Here is a 22,099-nt window from a genome sequence, read left to right on the forward strand (position 1 = left end):
CCCAAAACAGAATATGTGTTTTAAGAATACGAATCACCATGATTGGTCGACTGAATCATCCCACGTCGTCATAACCATTTCAGTAGCCTCTGACACCATCTTGTATCATCATAATATCACTCGTGATAACACAGTACTTTACTGATCACTGGCAAAATAAAGGTGTGTGTCAAGATTACACGGCAAGATGATCCGGCCTTCTGTACTTTCTGTAGCTTTATATGGGTCTGTAGATTGCTGTATCTTCATTAACTGTACTTCTACGTTGATCAACTACTCGCTATAACCTATGAGTGTATGTCAAGGTTCTCGACACAGATTTAGGGCAGCGATACACCGGTCTCATCATTCAAGCTTTATTTATCTACCCATTTTTTTTGGTGCGCGAGGAGCCATATAAAATCATCTCCTCCCTCTGAGCGCAACGACATGACCCTTAATTACGACGGTACAACTCCTGGCTCGGCTCGACGGTACGACAACCTTAGCACGTTAGTACGACCTTTGAACAAGACGTTACGACCCTTGAGCACGACGCCATGACCCTTGGAAACGACCTTATCTTTGAGCAAGACGTTACGGCCCCTAATCACGATGCCGTGACCCTAGGGAACGACCTTATCACTTTTGAGCACGACGTTACGACCCTTAAGCACGGAGGTACAATTCCTAGGTAAGACGGCCAAGCTTTTGACCTGACCCTGGTCTATAACCTGACCCTTTGGAGTCAGGTCAGAGGTCAGACCATCATACCTAAGGGTCGTCGAGTCAAATTCAAGGGTTGCGCCGTCGTGGCTCATTTGGTCCACGACAGTGGGTCAGGACGCTCCCGGATACACTGGTCGTGTAAACACTCAGGTCTGGGCTATGTATAGCAGGCATACCCCAGAAGGCGTGGACGAGGCCCTCTCTCTCTCTGACATCCACACCAGCCATAACTTGCCTACACGTAATCGAACATTTACCATTCAAGATTCAAACCTATGCTTGTGCATGTCTCGCTTTCCACAACTGTTTTAGAATCACGGAATTTACTCCCCTTGAGTAAGACGACTAAACTCCCTTCAACAGGACGACTTAATCCCTTGAGTTGACGACTTGTCCCCTTGAGTACAACGACATAACTCCTTGAGTACGAAGACCTGACCCCTTGAGTTCGAAGATTTAACCCCTTCAGTAAGACGAGTTAAACCTTGAATACCTTGATTTAATCCTCGAATACAATGACTTTTAAAAAGACTGTGTGAGTCTTATGTTTAATCAACGTTCCTCTACGCCAATATATTAGACGATTTAACTCTTAGAAGATCACAGAGCCTTGCTGCCTCCCTTAATGATGATATATGCCACCTAATGCGATTCAATCATGGTCATATTAATCACCCAGCAACCCAGGACAGTATTAAGTACAGAGGACACCCTGAGTGACTCATGAGTGTCCCCATGACACTACGACGGGCGAGTCACCTTAGTCGGAGTTGTATGATTAAGCCATCCAGTGAGTCGCTTATCATCAGGCCTGATACTGTGATCACACAGACTCCTCACTCCACACTGATAAGGGAATCTCCACCCTTACTCAATATGCCACGTCAGTCCAATTGGGGATTATAACATCCACGGGGACAAAGGGGCGAAGCGAGCGACATAAGGAAAGCAAGAACCAATACCAACCATTACTCATATATAAGAAAGGTTGTCCAAATATCAAAACGATGATTACCATGTGATTTACTACGCTATTTATATGAAGATGATGAGCTAATGTCGTTAATAATCCAATAGATACTTCAGGTACCAAAAGTCATCCCTTACACCGGCAATACTTGGACTAGACAGATAATGCACTGTAAGCAAAGACCTTGTGTGGCTGCACATTCTACAACCAGTACCAGCCAGCCAGTCGCCACAACTCACCGCGCCTTAACCGGCCTGGTAATCAACCATGCTCCACACAGGGAGGTCACCACATCATGTATCGAAGACTTTCCACGAAAACTGTTCACGCCATCTATCAATGCATAGCTCTCTCTCTCTCTCTCTCTCTCTCTCTCTCTCTCTCTCTCTCTCTCTCTCTCTCTCTCTCTCTCTCTCTCTCTCTCTGCATATATCTATTATCTACCTATCTATCTACCAGTCTGCATCTCCGGGCAAAGCACTCTCAATATCGCATCTAAACCTTAAGACTCTTTTAAAACTCTACATACGATGGGTGTTCCTGGAGTTGCGCAAATCGTGATCGGATTTTTTACTTAATCAACGCGACGTTGACAGCAGTGTCATCCCTGAAGCGGCTACTGCCCTGACGCGGGTAAGATCAACACTGGTGGTATACCATCCCAGGGCGTCATTCACCAGATGGCCATGAGTGCGTCATTCATTAGATAGGGAGGAGTGCGTCATTCACCAGATAGTCATGAGTGCTTCATTCATTAGATAGGGAGGAATGCGTCATTCACCAGATGGCCATGAGTGCGTCATTCATTAGACAGGGAGGAGTGCGTCGGCGTCGGCAAGCTGCCTCACGAGTGAGATGTAGCAGACGTGGACATCACTGGTTCCAGGAACCCACACATGCGACACGATCACCTTCCTTGCTCCTCCGAAACCCTGTCATTACTCCTCAAGGCGACTTGATCACCGCTTGCTACCAAAGAAGACGTCACCGGACCAACAGCACGTCTTCTCAAGAACAGTTGGGGTTAATCAAGTGACTGATGCTGGAGCAAAAGAGCCGTCCACCAATGCTTCAAGGACATTTTCTCCTTAAGATCATCCTAAAATTTCCACACACACATATATTTCTCTCGTCTTTAAGGATCCTGCTTGGTTGTTACGTGTGATGCCTGGCTCTTGCTTAATCCCTTGGATATGCTGGTACGAACCTTGACCTGACCTTTTAAAGATCAGGTCGACATCCTTGGCATCGTCGTACGGTCATGCTCAAGAGCTGAACTTCCCAACTTTTCTACCCTTTCGCTCTTAATATTACTCGCTCAGGTCGCCAAGCTTATCATGAGGCGGTGTGGTTTGTCGTTCAACCCCCAACTAGTCAAACGGTTCGTCTGCTTATGAAGTTTATATAAACGAAATCTGATGGGCAGCGACCCACTTGGGAGGCGTCCATCGGCCAGTGTGTATGATGGTACTACATGTGGCCTCGTCCTATCTTGTGCCACCTTGTCCTGTTAACATCACTAGCTGATTAGGGAAGCGACTCACTCTTCGTTTGTTCAACGGACCACTGTGGTGTGGCGGTGAACATTACTAACAGTGACGCACTCATGAGCTGCCCGGGGGTCGAGAGCATAGGTTCGAATCCTTGTTACGGCAGTCGGTCCACAGTCAAATTAGCTCTTCATCCAACCCCAGAAGGCTTAGTTATAAATTGGGTATCTGGTTTATGCTAGGATGTAAGATCATTTGGAGGAAGTACTTCACCTTATTAGGCAGAGTACGGACCATCAAAGGACATTATCCCTCACGTTCAGGGCAAAGACGTGACGAATCTGATAAAGGTGATAACATATTCTCACTGTGACCGATGAAAATCGAGCACATCATATTAACAGCAGTATAATATGTAGTACTGTGGTGTCGGAGTGTTGTGCTCCAGCACTGTGATGACTCCAGACGAGGAGAGTAAAACCTGTTGTTGTTAAGCCAACAGCTAGGTTGGACGTCAGATGTGGCGGTTTATTCGACAAGGGACGTTTACCACACTTCTACTCGCCCAAACTATCACTGTGTCTGCTCTATCTTTAGTAAATGACGCTACAGGACACTACATTCAACATCGGAAATCCGCCATGTCTTGGCTAAGAATGTCGTAAATATGTCCCTCAACTTTCGAAATATCCATTACCATCCACGACCCAAGGGCGCTACGGCCTCGGAGGATGGTGTTCCCAACCGCGGTCTTCTTTAGTAGCCGCTCAGGGTGCCACTGCAGAGAACCTGGGTAGTGTGCTGCCTCGTCCTCACAGAGGGAATATGATCTGTTTTTCTGCAAAGAAGGAATCGGTGTTCACCGAACTTCAGCCGAAGATGATACATCACATATTTGGACCAGTCTGATCCATTTCCCAATTTTCCAAGGGGATGTTTTGAGCAATAAAACAGACTGGAACACTTTATACTTGAAAGCCACCACAGCACATGTCACAGGTTCATATGTGCTCAGCAGACCTCATTCTTGCTCCTATCTTTCCCGCGACATCCTTGGTGATGTCATCGCCAGCATCGTAAAGTCTACGGTGGCAGCGTCACACGATTCACAATCTGTCCTGGCTCCCTCTCGGATCACCTGACCCACAATGTCCTCGCATCAATACACAGTCTTTATCGTTAACAAATTGATCATAAGGACCAAGTGGTTATTTATTTACCGTCCACAAACCTTCACATGAAGGACTAGAGTCTTGATAAAGTGAATTTTGGAAGACATTTGTGAAATTAACACCTACTTACCGCTGCTGAAAATACTTTAAATGTACATATAGATAATTCGACTTACAGTGGCCGTATATAATTCTTCTACGGGATAAGAATTACCATGTTAGGCGGTTGTCCAAGGAGAGCCATCGATCGGCTATACATACACAATTTACCTGACTCCTGTCTACCTAGACAATAGCAAGTTGTAACCCTTGTGTTGGGGTCACGACTTAACATACCAAGCCCTCAAACAGATAGTAACATTTTCCCCCAAAAGAACTAGAATGTTATGGTAGCAGGTCAGTCGGGTTTATGTGGACGACGGTGCACACTAAGCAGGGGTAGCGACGCTATCAGTTCCAAGTGGTTCTAATCCTTTAATCCTATGTATCACAGACAAAATTCTGTTGAGATGAGCATCACACACTTTGACACCCTTGAGCCCACTCAGAATGACCTTTCACCACCACGGTCAGACGACCCTTGGGTAAGATGACGACCTGCCTTTCGACCCGATCCTTATGTTTGTGCTAATGCCCTTCAAACAAGCCAGCTTAGCCCGGTGTCTAGAGTGACTATTGCACCGGTGTTCCTCATGTCTCATGTATCACACGTCTTCCTCACCACCAAACAATGGAGGGCGCTCCTGCCTCCCTTGACACGAACGTCCCACACAATAATCACACTAACTTGGACCACTCCACTCACCTCAGTCCCCCCCCCCGCCCCTCCTCTCTCTCTCTCTCTCTCTCTCTCTCTCTCTCTCTCTCTCTCTCTCTCTCTCTCTCTCTCCTCTACCAGCCTTCGTTTATGCAATGTGTGCCGTCAGCATTACCTGGCGACGTGACAGAAGCACTCCGCTGCCCTCGTAACAGATTCAGCCAGACAGGGAAAGAAAGAGAGAGAGAGAGAGGAGGGGGGGGAAGAGGGAGGAGGCAGGCAGAGAGAGAGAGAGAGAGAGAGAGAGAGAGAGAGAGAGAGAGAGAGAGAGAGAGAGAGAGAGAGAGAGAGAAGGCAGCGTATATCAATGTCGGCTACGCTCGGTGGTCACACAGCCCTGGCCACACCGCAAACAGAGATGTCATTACGTCACTCCTGAAGCTCAATCTTTAAGCAAGATAGAAATAAAAAGAGGGAAAAAGAATTTCACTCCGAGACCTTGACATGAGCGAATGTTCCTCAATGGTTGCACATCCAGCAACACTCCCTACCACACGCCCGACCACGAGCCAACTGGGTTTCTTTTGACAGCATGCGGGACGTAAATAAATATGAGAATCACATACGGATCATTACAGATAGACGCTGCATTTGATTCACACACATCCATGATGAGACATTCCCTTCGGGTCGTCATGGTTTACACCCCATTATTCCTGGCCACCAATGCTTGGTATGTGCCTCACTGCCGACGGCTGGTTGGGTCATGGGCATGACGTCAAGTGGGTTGGTCTATGAGTAGATGCCCAACTAGGATTATGGCGTCGACGCTGATCGAGGAGGGTAGCGAGGTGTGGGGGGAGGAGAGAGAGAGAGAAACCCCCCCTCCTCCTCACGTGACGTCACGTAACTTCCCCTCCCTCCCTCCCTCACACACCTACCCCCACCCTCACTATAAATACCCCAGGCTATAAAAACATTGTCGTGAGGCACGTCGGGCATGCAGTGACCCGCGCCCACGTATACAGACAACAGCCTATAAATAACAGGCTAGGGTGCGGACCCCAGCCCTCCACCTCTGGTAGAGGGACGTAAGCCAACCATTCCGACCAACTCACCCAATAACACTCCAGTTAGATCTATTGATACTTGATCGACGAGAAAAAAAATTGATCAACGACAAAAATTTTTTTTTTTCTAAAGGGGCGGAAAAAAAAAATACATATCCTCGTCACAGCGTTCAGGAGAGACAATTGCAAGCGGGGTGGGGGGGGGCCTCCGTGGTGTAGCGGTCAGCACTGCTGGCCGTGATGCATTCACGGGGTGCCCGTGGTCAGAACCGCATGGGTTCGAAACCAGGTCGCGGCAGCCTGTAAAACACGAAGTCACCCATCACGCGACTGTACGGAACAGTAAGGGTTACACCGAGTGACAAATTGGAACAGGAACCTGTAAAACTGAGTAGTGAGATGGAACAGAAGTTGTTGCCAGTGGATGAAACAGCGACTACACGGAACAGAACTTCTACCGCTGACTGCCTACACTGACGAATGATAATTGGATAGAACAGTTCAGAAACGTCGTAGAAATGAATGAAAGTTTTTCCCTTTTTCGACAGGAAAACTCAACATTCATATTCATATATTCATATGTTAAACTGGTGTTTGGTTTATATGTCGAATGTCATCATCTCTTCCCCGAACAAAATCATATACGGATATATTCGTAGCATCCCTTGAGTATGACGGTACGACGCTTGAGCAATGACGGTACGACCCCCTGACCTTGACTGTACCATACCTGAGCTCAGTGATGGTACGGCCCGTGCACAAGAGACGGTGTGACCTTTGAGCACGACGGTACGACCCTTGTGCAAGACAGTGCGATATTTAAACGCTAGGGCATGCCCCTTAAGCACGACGGGACGGCTCTCAAGCACGAATGCATGACCCTTGGGGATAAGGGCGTGACCTCTGACCTGACTCTGACGCGTTAGGTCCGCTACCAAGCCATAAAAACGGTTGCGCTCAAGGGCCGCACCATCGCGTCAGGCGGGCTAAGTAATTACTTCTCTCAGAGTACAAATGATTACCTCATACCTACAATATCAACGCTAATTATTACTCGTAAGATGCAATCCAAAGTTGAGAATTAGCTTATCCTGGCAAGTGTACGAAAAAGATCTCCTAATTGAATATAATCAACGAGAAAAAAAAATGTGAGCAAGCCATCAGTCTATATATTCATCACATTTGATCAATAGCTGTATATGAAAACACATATAAAATACATGGAAAAACATGAAATACATGGGAACGCATATTAAATACATTGAAACATATAAAATACGTGGAAACACATAGAATACAACGAAACACATATGAAATACATCACTAAGATGAGTTACGAAGAAAATGACGAAGTTCAAAGACACGTCCATCCTACAGGCAATTCCGCTCTGGATGTTGCCTAAGTAATTACCTTCGTAGCAATAACAGAAATCGAATGGCAGGTCTGGAGACCCATCAGAGTAAGTACTCCAGGTGTCAGCTTTATCACCTGCATCTTACGAGATTATAACGCATTCAATGTCGCTGTTTCGGGTGATGCTCAGCCATATGCCGAGGTCAAGCAAGACGCTGCCTTGGGACCGACCCAGCTGAGATCATGTGGTTTGGCTCAAGGATAATGATCAAGTTATCCCGGACGTCCTCACACCCTCTAGTGTCGTGTTGGCTCGTCCCTCCATCAGTCACGCAATGTGTGATCGCACAACAATACAGCACGCTGGTCTACACACACACACACACACACACACACATACCTGTCCCAGTCCATGTATCAATGGAACAAGAAAAACCTGCTATGCCAATCATGTAGCCCACCACATCCATCAACACTCATAAGATAATACTACTACAAATAATAATAATAATAATAATGATAATAATAATAATAATAATAATAATAATAATAATAATGATAACAATAATAATAATAATAATGATAATAATAATAATAATAATAATAATAATAATAATAATAATAATAATAACAATAACAACAACAATAATAATAATAATAATAATAATAATAATGATAATAATAATAATAATAATAATAATAATAATAATAATAGATGTACAGGTAGTTTTTCCATACTTTTTGTATGTTGTCCGCCTTAGCGCGACCAGCGCCAAAATCAAGCGAAAGAGCGGTCTCATTCGCTCACTTCCACTCTCAGGCTATCAGGTAAATGCACCGCAACCACAGCTCCTTATCCACAACTAGTCCACACATGGTTTACTCTGACCGTTTCGTCACATGCCCTAGTTTAGTCCACTGAGAGCACGACGCCTCCTGCATGCCTTATACCAACATGTATCTTCGGGCCCTAAGCACTCAAAATCTTTTTCACTCCACCCCTCTAACTCCAGTCCGCCTACCCCTTCTCCTTGTCCCTTCCACTTCTGACACATAAGCGCTCTTCGATAGCCTTTCCTCACTCAACCTCTCCATATGTCCACACCATTTCAGCATACCTTCTTTAGCTCTCTCAACCACACCCTTCTTGTTACCACGCTTCTCTCTCTTACCCAGCCTCCTCGATCAATCCTCCTCACACCACATACTGTCCGCAGGCATTTCATTTCCAACACATTCCCCTCTTCCGTGCTTTCTCATCTAGATCAACACTCAACAAAACAGTAACTTCCTTTCTTAAGAAATTCAACCGTAATCTTATCCACTGCAACCGCTTTGCCACAGTTCATTTTATGCAAGGCTTTCATTACTTCTCTCTTTTCACCTGCGAAAACTCTCTTAACTAACTTTCATACCTCCCTACATCTAAATCCTATCATCGAACACCTTTAACAATCCTTCAAAATACTCACTCAATCTCCTTTTCCCCTCATATCTTTTTGTCACTACTTTCCTGTCTCCACTCTTCACTAATGCTACCGTTGCTTGTTCTCTTCACGCCTTCCAAAACATTTCTTATTCTCCCTCAAGTTTATTGATACTCACCGACCCAACTCTCATCTGCACTCTTTTTCAGCCCCTACACCTTCCTCTGAATCCTTTTTCATCTTTTACACCTTCTTGACCCTCTGTAGCTTTATCTTGTACAGCTTTCAATACTTCACACTGCTTCTCTGTAAGAAACGCTCATTAACCTCTCTTCTCTGTCTCACCAGCAACTTAACTTCCTCAGGTCAACGCTTACTATCCTTTGTCATATCCCCACCTCCCTCCTTCCGCATACCACAGAGTTCTCTCGAACCTAAAACCAGTGCTTCCCTATATACTTCTCACTTCTAGCCCACACCGCCCTCTTTATTTTGCCCTCTACACTTAATCTAGCCCGGTATCTTTTCACAAAAGCTCGCTTTCCAAGCTCACTTATTTTCACCACCTTCTTTCACCCATAACAATTCCTCTTTTCCAGTACTCTCTACAGACCTTCAAACTCGCCTTCACCAAGCAATGATCAGACATCCCAATAGCTGCCCCTGTCCACACATTCATATCAAAGAGTCCCTGTTTTGCAAACGCATCTCTTAATGCACCCATCACCAATAGTAATAATCCCTTGTAATGAAACTGCTGGCACACACACTCTGCTCCTCTACAACACACCACCTCTCTTCTTTACACCTCTCGTTTCCAATTGCATAAGCACTTAAAATCACCCACCTTTCGTAATCCATTTTCACTTCTACTCAGATCAGCTTGGGGCTCACTTCCTTATACTGTATCACACATTCCCATATCTCCTTCAGTAGCAGTGCTCAACCTTCCTTAGCTCTTCCCCCTCATACTATCATCTAACTTTACCACTAAAGACTTTCTCTTACCCATGAGCTTAAGTTTCACTCAACGCCAAATCAAACTACCTATCTCTCTACCTTTCCATCTTAGTTTCATCCATGCACACATTCAGGCAGCTCAGCCTGAGCTTTCCAGAAAAAAAAGAGTCCTGTAGGACACCAGTTCTCTAAATATCATACCCTCCCAGACTATGTATTTTTTTCATTCATGACAATGCGATGATATGAAATTGTTAAATCATACGTCGTGAAACCTGTCATGTTATGAATATACAGGACGCCACACGGAGACCACTCAGTGGAAAAATGATTGTGTTAATCTCGAGATGGAATTTTAAAGTGTAGTATTCAGCTCCCGGAAATGAATTATGAAGTGCGTAAATGATTTTCTCGGATTCGAAGTATGAGCTGCGCAATTTAGCCTGGGAAAATAAAAGTCTGAAGATACAATTCAGGTTGAAGAAATTAAACCACTGGTTGCTATTCAGCTTAGGGAAGGCGACGGAGGTTAAGCAAACATTATTACCTCGCCAACGTGAAGAAGATTCCACACGATTATTTCTTTTTTTTTTGACAATTCCAGAACTCTTAATTACGGGAAGGTTATAACTGTGCGAGTCAACACGTCATGGCACAAACAATGTCTACCTACGTTCGCTAACTCTCAAAATCATTCACTCACTATAGCATACTAGCACTCAGTACTCACCCTCCACTCATACTCAGACTTCCTCAGAGTGCTGGCAACTGTGCCAAATGTCAAGTTATCTACCACAGGTGCCCCCGTTATCTACCTCACACATCAGCTACACACACACACACACACACACACACACACACGAACACAGATACACATACACACACACCGTGGTAGTTTCGTAGTTTCATCTTAGACATCCAGTTGCCTCAAAAACTCAAACATAAAGAGACGTGCCTGACCATAAAAAAATCATCCAGAACACGCGATGGAGCTCACCTGTATCTGTGAGGGAGACGTGGAGCAGCGGGAAGGGGGCGCCTCTGTGCTACCCTGCGTCACGGTGTTCTTGGACAGATTATCCTCGCAGGCTCACTCGAGGCTTGAGGAAGGTGGCGCCATCCCCAGGCATGGTGGTCGCCACGTAACACCTGCGTTGCCCAAGCACTGGGAGGAGGATCTCGGGGCGCCGCGGTAAATCCTGGTTTCGAGGAGAGTTTCTCTGGGAACCGGCGTCACCACACACCACCAAGCTCATACTCAACCATGCGCGCCCCCCTCGCTTATCTCGAACTCTTGCCTGATAAACACGCCACGATAACCTTATATTATCGAAGTATCTCTTGATTAACCACTATTAACAGGTTGTTTCTCCGGAGATAACGATTGTTTAAGAGTGGCTTGATTACGCGCTCGATTCTTATCGCATTATAGGAGAGAATGATTCTAGCCTTCTCTCAGCAGCGACACAGGGCGAGGCGGTCCTCAGCAGTGCCGGGGGGCTCCGTCAGTCTTCCGGGGATGCGAATGAAATATCCGTACTGTATCATGCATGACTTGAAATAACCCTCCTCACCCCACCAACACTTCTGAAGGTTTAGTATTAAGATCGGGAGGCCTGAGGAGCGGCATGGCCCTCGACTACACCAGCACCAACAAGATAACCAAAGGCACCATGTGGGGAAATAACTGTATGAAATGTGCTGGTCTTTATGTGGTTATCTACCACCCCTTGTGCCTGGGCGGTGCTATCTGTGTGTGTGGGTTATCATACCACTCTGTCTACCACTCTCGCTGAGCATAACTGACCATTACTTCTATGTCTCCTGTACTGCATGTCCTCGTGTGTCCTTAATGTTCAGCTTATCAGCTGGAGTGATGCAATCAATGCACCCGGGGCTCCAGGCATTTACTTGTTACTGATACGCTGCTCCTCTCACCACCTCACTCACATAGCTCGCATTCCTCCACCCTCTACCCCACACTACTCCCCCAAGAGACTTTATTTTCAGAGTTCTCTATATAATCAGGAAATGACATAGCCGGCTTCACGCTACCTTCCCCGCACACTCTCCGTACACAGTTCTTTCACACATCACAAGTATAGCAGTGATGTATACAATGGTCCACTGGTTTACTTCCGTATCTTCAAAATGAAAAAAAAAAAAAAAGTCCAACACTTCAACCCGAAGCAGCGGATTCGAACTGAGCCAGTTAGTTCCTCTTGCTGCAGGTGTGTGTGAAGACAGGGAAGGGAGTTTAAGACAATATTCAAGTCAAGCGCACCTTTATATAAATCTAGAACTCTATCAGAAAAAAAGAGGTATATATTCGAGATCACGAGAGAGAGAGAGAGAGAGAGAGAGAGAGAGAGAGAGAGAGAGAGAGAGACAGAGAGAGAGAGAGAGAGGGAGAGAGAGAGGCTGCTCCCTACAGGTCACCCTGTGGAGGGAGACATACTGTTTTTGCTACTTTTTTTTTTTTCCTCCCTTGCCCCGTCTCCTTCCTCCCAGATATCAGAGTTCAGCACAACTGCTTCACTTCCGGACCGAATACCTGAAGCCTGGCAGGTATGTTGAATATAAAGGTACTTTAAATATAAAGCGGCTAGACAGTTCTTTACTTCAGCCACACCTTTTGCACGATCTGGTGGAGTCTGGGGTACATCTTGGGTTGCAGTTCCTTGCAATCGAAATCGACTTAAATCATACACTGCAGACAGATACCTTTCTACCAAACCCATGATGGATAAACGATAGATTTGCATTTTGATAAAAATTTCAACAATTTTACGGGAGACAAAGGTTATTAAAAAGGTCATTACTGTACCTTGATAATCATTTGAATATTCGCGTGAGGGTTTTCACAAAACGAAATCTTCTCAGTACAATAGAAAGACCTTTATATAATCTATCTTCTATCCAAGATTCTATTACCTTCATTATCTAGTAGAAATTGATTCTATTCCCTTCTGCTATGTTACAGTTAACTAGGGTAAACTCCTAATACAATAGTCGAACTGTGTCACATGCGTATTGTCTTAATCATATAAACGCAACATTTCTTTATATAGTCCTATAGCCTATAAGGCTTATTTCAGGAGATAGGTATCCAAATGATACATACCACAGTGGTATAATGTGGGGACACCAACACAAGCTCACCACACCAAACTACGTGCATGTCACCAACCACCCAAAACTCATCTCACCAATGTTTTAAAGCAAGCCTTTGCCAGGTCACCACGATACACTACGTAGACTAGTCCATCATAACACAACCTCTCACCCGTCTACCAGACCACATCACCAGCCTGCCACCGGTCTACCAGACCACATCACCAGCCTGCCACCGGTCTACCAGACCACATCACCAGCCTGCCACACCACACCTTATCAGGCGACCAGAATCACGCCATAATGATCCATCAGAAACACACCACAGTCGCCCATCAGAGGCAGAACTTGGAAACGCACTGGAACCAGGTACACTCCTTGCAGGAGCTCTCCTGCAGGTGTAAGATGATCTCGAGGTACATATATCAACACAACCTCAGGAACTACAACGTCACAACCTCTGCTACTACGTACATCATTACAACTTCTGGTACTACATAATCACAACCTAGGGTACAGCACAATCATATATGGTCTTACATTACGACAACCCATGGTAATAACATCATTATAACATCTGGTACATCATCTCAACCCCTGGCAATACAAAATCTGCCACTAGGTTATCAACTCCTAACACTAGACCACCACAATCTCCAGCACACACAGTCCCTGGCACTGCATTATAAGTACCCCTGTCACGTCATCACAACTCCTGGCACAACATCACAACAACCTCTGGCACTACATTATCGCAACACAGTCATGATAACCTCCGGCACTAGATCATCACAGACCCTAATACTTCCTCACAACCTCTGGCACCACATCATAACCTCTGGCACTACATTATCACCACAACCTCCAACATCGCCACACCTAGCACGACCTCAGGAACATTATTACAACCCTTGGCACCACGTCACAACCTCTGGCACTACATCATCATCACAACCTCCAGCGTTACATCAAACCAAGAGACCACTAGGTCCACAATTGTCGGAAGTGAACTACACGTCTTCAAGTTAAACTTGCCAATGTAGGTTTTATTTTCGAGCGAACCTTTACCTCCCCTGTCACATTTAAATGGCGAGCTAAGGATGTTCTTTCACTGAATGTGTAATAACATCAGGGAAGCTATGAGAATACTAATGAATACTTTTTTTTTTTTTGACCAGTGAGACGATAAATCATGAATTTCAACTTCGTCGAAACATCAGACATTTACCTCCGTCATACGCAGATATCACTTTCCAAAAGACAGTTCAATGAACCGTGAAAAACGCTTGACATCATTATCCATGTCAACAACAACAAAAAAAGTTCATTACATGGAAACTAATCTGCAGATTCAATATCGTTAAATTCAACCTCAACACGAAGCTGCTTCAATCATAGTTCATATTTGAAAATCATACAACACTTGATTTCCGAGCACTTAGCGCACACTTTCCCGAGTGTACCTCACACAAAAATCGCTGCAGTATGAGAGGAAATGAATTTCCATAGTCAAATTCAACACACCTCACGGCAACACGTATTGTGCATCAGTATTACTCCACTTACGAAGAACATAAACGGGTACTGAGTCCCCTCCGCAGAGAATATGCCATTAGCTTTCTATTTCCATCGTCATACTCGGTTCTGGGCCCTGAGGAGCACTGGCCAAGCCCATCAAGCAGGCAGAAGCCCCACCATACATCAAGGCTGGCGTGCCACCGCCTGAGCCACGACCCAGCCAGTAGGGTGCTAGCCAGGTACAACACTACTGAGTCCACCACTGCTGTCCTTGTAAACCCCAACCTCAGTGTTGGTGGACCATGAGGCTGTCAGTGGCACAGGTACAGGAGGGAGAGCCACACTGGCCCCATCGTGGAGTTATGATCAACAAAGGTCTGGCATCCCCTGGCATGGGTTGGGTGGAGAGTGCCATCACCGCCAAGTCTGCGTTCACTTTCGTTCGCCACTCGCAAAATCCAACCTTCAATCTTCGTCCACTAAGATATATAAGTAACAGATGCCATGTCCTCTCGTCGCTCAAATTATCATCCAATGAATCCACCCTACCAATCAGTACGTTCTGTGTCACTAATGCCACTAGACACTAATGTAAGAATGATGAAGAACGAAAACTAAACATAATGTCAGTGTGAAGGGAAACATTGAGGGAATGCCTGGCCACGCGCTACCATACTGCCCTCTCTGCTACCTGTGCCAAATCAGGGAAAAATCCCCTTTGGTCAACCATTTAGGTGAGGACGAGGCGTCCATTCGGGACTTTCTGTGCCAGCGAGTCAAGGACAGCAATACTAGAGGCAAGAGCTTGCACTGGTGGTTGAGGAGGCAACACGTCCTCCGGCACATCACCCACAAGACCAGCTCCTCTCTCTGGCAGAGCTGGACGATCAAGGCTACATACTTGTTATATTGGCAAGTATTACTTTGGAGTAGGGCTGTACGGTCACAACAGACTAGGGCATCTTCATCCATTCGTTCTGAACACTATACACACAGAAGAATCCAAGGCAATGGCGGCTAACATTGCGTACGTCTATGAAACGCCTTCCACATGTATGTCGGCACATCAAGTTTATTTATATTAATACGAGAGAGAAAAAAATAGAGAATGTTCAAATCTTTACCTGAGTCACCCACAATGTTGTTTACATACTTTTCTTTCTTAAAGAAAAAAAAATCGACATAAAACTTCTTCCAATTGTTCGAAATCTCGTACCTTCACATTGAAAGTGAAATACACTCCACTGAAAACAACAAGGTACTGACTCCTGTGCAAAAACCGAGAAATAAACAAAAGGTGGCAACGTGAAGCGTATTTCGGCCGGCTGCCATGTTGTCTACGGATCACCGACGGACCACAGCAACCCATCGTTCTCTTTCGTAACATCTCGTCTATAATCCGGTCTTATAAACCTTCTTGAAGTATATCTCACCTGCCAGAACCTCTCAGCCATCACAACTTGACTGGTGAAAAGCGGTGTAAGGCGGAGGTGAGTGGGTGAGGGCGGTGAGGGAAGCGTCAGGCCCCGGGCTGGCGCGGGAACCTTGCCAACCCGCTATGTTTGGGGATAAATTTGGATTTCTCCGACGGTCGTTGATGTAGCTCTTAAGTTCTTCACACGTCTATCGTTCCTAAGCATTTCTAATCATCACCGGCATCAAGGGAAACAACGGTATGGTCGGTGACTAAATGTGACGTGGTGGTGTACGAGCAGCGGCAGCCTAGTGAGGCAAGGTATAGCAAGCAGTCATTGCCTCTCCTGACCCCCATATTAGACACGGTCACTGCCGACTTACCCAACACAAGACTCTTCATGCAACTGTAAGCTACTCCCTGTCTTCTCGGAACGCTTAGGTCTATTGCAAAGGCATGGCTATTCACAACGATGTTACCACTCGTGAAATCACTCCGGAAATAATCTACGTGGAACAGTGAACACGCGGGGAAACACGTGTTGTAAACATTCGCGGAACTGAGCATAGAAGTCGGTCATAATTCTCAGACAGGGACTATCTAGTGGTTGTTGCTTTCTACAGAATCAATTGTGTCTCATGTCATGGACGTTAACACGCCCAGACAACGTTATGCCCCTTCATGAAGCCAGTCTTTATGAAACTCCTACTTTTCAAAGGTTAACCTTCGATCGCCTTTGAAAAAAGTCTTCAAAGTCTCATGAATCAAAGTTAACCCAACTATGCACAATTAAGTCGTCTTTAGATGGCTTCACCAAGGCTTAACTATTCCCTCTGACGTTAAAAAGTTGTTGGGTTGTATGATTTTCTAGCTTATTCGTATAGCACCGAATCATGCCAAACTATTGCCTATAGTCTTCGTTTTGTTTGGAATGCTCATGCTTACACCTGTCAACATGAATAATGCTGTTGTCTTTATAATCATCGGTGGAGAGCATCCTCGCCTGCTCCTGTTTTTCCAGGAAAAAGATAGGCCAGAAGCACGTATATAACTTTAGTGTTACAGAAACGACAGCATGTCTTCTTTTTTTTTTTTTTCTGAATCCAGATTGAGGTATAGGAGGGTAGGATCCAGGATGGATGAGTGCACCGTAATTACTCTCCCAAGTTTTTCTTCTTCCACGAACACGAGACTGTGAGGCCAACGACCGCAGCATTCTCTTTAAACCACCCTGTCCCTGAGGACTGGTACCTTGCCAGGCGCTCTTACCATACAACACGACACTACGATCTTTCGAGCACAACCTTTGGGCATAATGGCATAACCTTTGACCTGACTCCCAAGGGGAAAAGGGGAAAGTCTAGGCCATCACACCCAAGGTTAGCGCCATCGCGCTCAAAAGCTTAAGTCTACGAAAAGTCGAGTGGTGCATTCTGCTGTTGAGAAGATAACATCCAAGCCAGACACCTGGAGACGCGGCTGGCCCGCCAAGAACCACTGCCAAGGTGTAATGACACTGCGTCACTACGACAACTCACAATCATTCAACAAAGTATTGAGCAATATTACCATTGCTGACGAGAATTCAACGTGAACTGACAAAGCTGGTAACTACAAACATACACACAGAGACATGAGAGATTCCATGACGACCGAGGTTGGCAATGAGATGGAAAAATATTAACGTCTCATGAACATCAAATGTCACTCAAGAAACACACACAGTACGAGTATAAAAGACACACATAACTAGTAATAACACACACACAAGGTGGCTGAGTGTGTGTATGTGTGTGTGTTGATACAGGTGTGGCTGGTGGACAGCTGACGATGGTACAGATATGCATGGGTCAGAGGTGCAAGTGTCAAAGGCAAGTTTGGAGGACAGCTGACGCGTGCTGACGCTGTCCAACTTGCTGCTAACACTGGCCCATCCCTGGCGTCAGCAAGTTACGTGAAACAGTACCAAGCGTGGTGGAGGGCATATGAAAGAGGCCGCGCCATAGATAACACGAGATAAGGTCGATTATTACAAACAAATACCAGATATAATGCCACTCCCGGCGCCAGGCGACCATCCTCATCGCCAGTGACTCAACCCTCACCGTACAAACCAGACGAACGGCTCTATAAGGCTCTCATAAGTCTTCCCGGAATGCCTCGTAAATCTCCAAGGACTTACCCATTCCTCCATGGGTCTTTGAAATATGACAAGAGGAAATATTTTATCTCGTCTCTAGATATACCAAGAGTAACGATCAACCATTGACGATGATTCTCCAGAGGGTGAAATTAAAGCTACCGTCATCTTGCCTCGGCAGTTGGTGGTCTTAGCCTGGATGAGCCGCAAAAAGTATACGATGATTGGTGGTGACTCACGCTGTAGTGAGCGTAGATATGAGGCTAAATCCTACTCCCTCCCTCCCTCTCTCTCTCTCTCTCTCTCTCTCTCTCTCTCTCTCTCTCTCTCTCTCTCTCTCTCTCTCTCTCTCTCACACACACACACACACACACTCTCTCTCTCTTTGCCGATACACTGGACGCCACACGCTAGCCCCGTCTGACGGCAAAAATCTTAGAAACTCATGACAAACGAACCGAAGGAGTCGAGGGTAATTTACGTAAACTGAAGGCGTCACAAGAGGGAAGATACAGGATAACTCAGTCTGTGATAATACCCTAGAAGAAAGTAAGAAGATATCAAACAAATGATATGAAACCACCATTTTGGAAGAAAATAAGTTAAGTGCCACATGTGTATTTGCCTACATATATCATAAACCGGAACTTCCCATCCTTCAGTCCTTCTTCTGAGTTACATATACCACTTACATGAGAAGACAGCTTTACTTATATGGATACCTTTACAAGCACCTGACCCAAAATCTAATCAATTCGTCACCCGCGTGGTGGTCACCTAAAGCAGAAGTGTGAAGTTTCTAAGTTACCGTGCCGACAACAGTGTGTACACAGAGGAACAGAAGCATGAGCTGAGGACATAATGCCTCGCAAACACCTTCGTAGTGTTGGGACTAGCCTGCGAAAAAGAGAGGGAAAGACAGCAAGGAGCAAAAAAAGAGGAAAAGACTGCAGCGAGCAAAAAGGGAAAGGGTGCACGGAGCAAAAAGAGGGAAAGACTGCACGGAGCACGTAAATAGGCCACCAAAAGAATCCTGAATAAAATGGTTAGGAGAAGTCCCACACGAACCCAAGACTAACAAGACTGCAATTTACGTGGCCTTGATCCACGTAGCGGGGGACTCTCTCATGGCTCTACAAGGGAAGGTGTTTAAATAGGTACACGTAGCTGGGTACTCTCTCTCATGGCACTCCAAGGGAAGGTGTTTGAATAGGTACACGTAGCTGGGTACTCTCTCATGGCACTTCTAGGGAAAATGTTAAATATTCACGTCTTTTCCGCGTGACTGATGTCACAGTGCCACATGACTGACATCATTCACTACTACATGATAAACACCGCATCTTGCCTTACACTTTACTATTACAGACATGAACATCTTATGACAATGAATGGGACGATTTCACACAAAAGGTAATTGTGAATGAGAAAAAAAACCTCCACCATGTCATTTCGATACGACAGGATGACCCTTAGTACCATGATATACGACCCTTAGGTATGATGGCGTGACCTCTGACCTCATCCTAAAGGGGTTAAATGGTATGCTATAGCGGCCTAATCCCAAAAGGACTGACCACGTCTGATTCCCGTCGCGCGTTTCGTAACCTTGGCAACTAGTTAGCTGGACACACGCTCTTTTTCTTTTCTTTCGCCTTGGAAAAATTAGATAAACAGATAAATGATAAACAAGAGGTATTTAACATTTGCGACTATTTTCAAGTATGATCAATAGTTTACGACGAAGAAAACTGTCATAATGATCAAATGAACGAATTGTATGGATAGGCAGAAGTTAAAGATCATTTTGTTTTCCAGTGAAAACAAGCGTTCTTTTTACCAAAATATTTGAGGTGGGAGCCAGAAGTAAACCACTGATGATATGTGGAGTCGGTGCAGGTGGGTACTAGTTTAAGACGAGGCTGGCAAACAGCTGGTATAACACACCTTCTCCGCCACACACACACACACACACACACACACACAAACACACACACACCATTCTGTAAGTGTCACAGAAATGAAGACTGCTTCCAATGTCTTATTAGACAGCGTCCATTCTCTGAGGACGAATTTTCTAAAGAACAGATTAAACTTACATCGAAATCCATAACTGGAACATGGACGCTTGCCTGAGCATTCATATCTATCGAATATTTCCATCATGCGAGTTCCAGTCTCCATCGTCTATACAGAACAGGGTCATTCCAGGTACGAGATGTGGTGTTATGTCTTTTTAATATGGCTGTGACCAGCTTGTTAGCGTAAGTATAAGGTACACACAGCATGACGAGTTCCGACTCCCAGTATACCTGGTACATACCTGGGCTTCAGTGGTGGTATGTTACAAAGCCATCCATGTCTGGCATGTCAAAAGGATGCTATTTCCGAATGTTAGAGTTGGAAACCATACCTTCTAGGATTTTCCAGGTACAGATGATGATATACCTCTCTCGTCTGCACTGCGGGGAGGACATGGAGCCTCAGAGATGTCAGCCGTTCCCTGGAATTTAGGTCCTTTACCACATTAATATGGGCTGTGGAAGATCTCTGAACATTTTCTAGTCCCCCAATTTCGCCCGCCTTGCAGGATGGTGTTACGACGCAACACTATTCAATTCGTGAGAGAAACAGAGCTTTTAACAAATGTCAACGGTGGCGTTTCTTCTCTTGTGCGGAAGGTCCCACGCCTGCCATCCTTCTGCATGAGGCAAACCGTTGTTTTGTCGTGTTTGCTGATGGTTAGGTCGTTACACATCATTACACTTAGGTCTGGCCTCATATTATTCAACGGCGATTGTCCGATGTTCTGTGTTGATTTAGTTGAAACTTAATCATTTTGTAGCCTTTCCGCATCATCATCATCGTCTTCTGATGAGGCGACTCCACACTTATTCTTGTATTATCTGAAGAGGATGATATGAAACTGTGGCTCGTGTTCGCGCTAACGTCAGATATGAGAATGAGGAACAGCAGGGGTATGAGGCATTCCCTGACTCACATTAAGACTCGTCCCCTGACTCACAGTGCGACGCGTTCTCTGACTCACAGTGCGACGCGTTCTCTGACTCACAGTGCGACGCGTTCTCTGACTCACAGTGCAACGCGTTCTCCGACTCACAGTGCGACGCGTCCCTGACTCGTGCTGGTATTGAAATACAGATGCCTTGTATGTCCAGGGATTGCCGGGTGCCACGCGTGAGACGCATCCAATCCCAGGGATAATAATAGTTCCGTTCCGGACCACGATGGAGGTTCCAGGGGTTTAGAGACGGTATGGGGTGGTCTTCTCTCTCTGTCTGTCTGTCTGTCTGTCTGTCTCTCTCTCTCTCTCTCTCTCTCTCTCTCTCTCTCTCTCTCTCTCTCTCTCTCTCTCTCGGGTACACCTGATACACACCCTCTCTTCTTGCATGTCTTTGCTGGACGACGTCAGCGTACCTGGAATCACAGTAACGTGTAACCTTCCCCTTTGGACTACTACCCACGTTAGAACCGTATGGCCGAAGCTGCCTGTAGAAATCTCGGTGCCTTGACATGTGCCTGAGATGACTGAGAAGAGTTACCCTCCCATCGTTCATATGTGGGGATCTGGTGTCACAACTCGGGCGGCTCTAGCTTTAAGAACTTTTTTCGACAGAGTTGACTTTCATGGCAAGGTGTCACAATTAGGGCAGCTCTACTTACAGAGACCTCGAGACAGAGACGACTTTCCGCGAGCCAGGTTTCGAAACTCGATCCCCTTTACCCATACTGGTTTGCGAGATTCTCTATTACTGGTGTGTACGGGTGTCTGTACCTGACACCTGGCTGCCTGTGTGTCCCTGCCATGAGCTAAGCCACACACAGTCTCCAGTGGACGACTTCGTCGTACAGTTAATATATGGCCGTCGGAAACTCGGGGATACAGAGTCGAGGTAAAGAAGTATTGCTTAATCCAACACCTCTCAGCTCTGGAACGCTTCACCTTATCAGGTCTCTCCAGACAACTACGTTTCCTATTCCCGT

The 22,099-nt window shown here is 45.6% G+C and overlaps 1 protein-coding gene across 1 annotated transcript in view; it reads right to left on the reverse strand.

Annotated features, from left to right (window-relative positions):
- Positions 1-14,915, reverse strand: part of LOC139756335 (uncharacterized) — a 133,483-nt gene extending 118,568 nt beyond the window's left edge. Inside the window, 1 exon segment of the mRNA XM_071675686.1 lies at positions 10,906-14,915. The gene's annotated coding sequence lies outside the window, so the exon portion shown is untranslated.
- Between the last annotated feature and the right edge of the window lie 7,184 nt (positions 14,916-22,099).

Source organism: Panulirus ornatus, chromosome 21, assembly GCF_036320965.1.
Source record: "Panulirus ornatus isolate Po-2019 chromosome 21, ASM3632096v1, whole genome shotgun sequence".
Taxonomy (NCBI): domain Eukaryota; kingdom Metazoa; phylum Arthropoda; class Malacostraca; order Decapoda; family Palinuridae; genus Panulirus; species Panulirus ornatus.